We start from the raw sequence: 1,949 nt of genomic DNA, 5'->3' as shown, positions 1-1,949 counted from the left end.
TCCCTGCAAGTCTACAAAAGTATTCCAACAAGACAGTTACAACTTACTGCAGGAACCAGGTATCAACCTACCCTCTTGAAATTACAAAGCCTACCTCCCACATGTGGTTGTTCATTCTGTTCCCGAGTACAACTCCCATAGGGCCATGAGGTGTGTGAGGTTCTCCTCCCCTAGGCTGTAAGTATGTGTGACAAAAAACTGCCATCAATCTCATTTTTCCAGTGTTGGGTGTCATGTGTTCAGCCATGCCCATAATCCTAGAGTAGGAGTCCCACCCTCAGTAATGCAGTGAATAGGAGGAAATTAAAACAAGGTATCCAATAGCAGATTTGATCAGGAAGAAGAAAGAATCAACACACTGAAAATAGTTAATTGAGATTATCTAGTCTGGGGAGCAGAAAGAAAAAAGAATGAAGAAAAATGAATGAAGCCTAAGAGACATGTGGGACACCATCACACATACCAACATTTGTATAACAGGAATTCCAGAGGGAGGCGAGAGAGAAAACAGGGCAGAAAGACTTTTTGAAGAAATAATATACAAAGACTTCCCAAATTTGGTGAAAGATGTGAAACTACACATCTGAAAGGTTCAATGAACTACAAGAAGGATAAATTCAAAGAGATCCATGTGCAGGCACTATATAGTCAAATTGTTGGAAGACAAAGACAAGGAGAGAATCTTGAAAGCAGCAATAGAGAAGGGACTTATCTTGTACAAGGGAGTCTCAATAACACTGATGGCCAATTTCTCTTCAGAAACCATGTTGGCCAGAAGGCAATGGGATGAGATATTTAAAACGCTAAAAGAAAAAAATTGTCAGCCAAGAATTCTATATCTGGTAAAACTATCCTTCAAGAATGAACAAAAACCCCTCTCCTTTGATCTCTGTCACCACAGTCATCACCACTGCTGCCACCTCCCAGGAAGAGAGAAAGTGGCAGAAGAGCCCACGTCGCCTGTCATCCAAGTCCTCCAGCTGCACTGCCCAAAAGAGTGTAAGATGTTTGCCTGCACCAAGCTTGCCTGCACCTCCGCTCTGATCCGAGCTGAATCCAGAATTCCATCTAGACCAATTTCTGCATCAGTGTTATCTTGACTGGAGAGGGCTCTGTAGTATTTAATGGGGCCCAGAATGGTGTGTCTCAGCTAATCCAATGGGAGTTTTAGACCAGTGAAATCAGCAGAGGCATTGATACTGCTGCCAAATTTATTGGTGCAGGTGCTGCAACAGTAGGAGTAGCTGGTTCTGGTGCCAGTATTGGAACAGTCTTTGGCAGCATTATCATTGGTTGTGCCAGAAAGCCTTCACTGAAGCAGCAGCTGCTCTCATATGCTGTCCTTGGATTTGCCTTATCTGAAGCCATGGGTCTCTTTTGTTTGATGGTTGCTTTCTTGATTTTGTTTGCCATGTAACAGAAATTATTCCTTGAAGTGTTGTCATTCTTATTAATTAAGGATGTAATTCTATGTATTTTACTGTGACTCTGAAAACTATAGTGTTGGCATCATGGAAATGTACATTATTTCCAAAGTCATTTCATTAAAGATGAAAACTTTAAAAAAACAAATGAAGGAGAAATTCATATTTTCCCAGATAAATAAAAACTGGGGGAATTTGTTATTAGTAGACCTGCCACATAAGAAATGCTAATAGAAATCCTTCAGGGTAAAATGAAAGTACACTAGACAGTAACTCAAAGCTATATGAAGAAATAAAGAAACAATGGTAAAGGTACCTAGATAGGTAAATATAAAAGCCAGTATTATTGCTAGTTTGGTTTATAACAGTTTTTTTCCTATATGATTTAAAAAACAAATGCATAAAGCAATAATTGTAAATTTATATTAATGGGCACACATTGAATAAAAATGTAGTTTGTAATAATACCAATAAAAGAAAGGTGGAGCTGTAAAGAAGAGAGATTTTGTATATTATTAACACTGA

General features: G+C 38.8%; 1 pseudogene; it reads left to right on the top strand.

The window, feature by feature from the left end:
• Positions 1 to 805: 805 nt before the first annotated feature.
• Positions 806 to 1,505, top strand: LOC131411661 (ATP synthase F(0) complex subunit C3, mitochondrial-like; annotated as a pseudogene).
• Positions 1,506 to 1,949: the final 444 nt, after the last annotated feature.

This window comes from Diceros bicornis, chromosome 12 (genome assembly GCF_020826845.1).
Source record: "Diceros bicornis minor isolate mBicDic1 chromosome 12, mDicBic1.mat.cur, whole genome shotgun sequence".
Lineage (NCBI taxonomy): Eukaryota > Metazoa > Chordata > Mammalia > Perissodactyla > Rhinocerotidae > Diceros > Diceros bicornis.
This window is presented reverse-complemented; position numbering and strand designations above follow the sequence as displayed.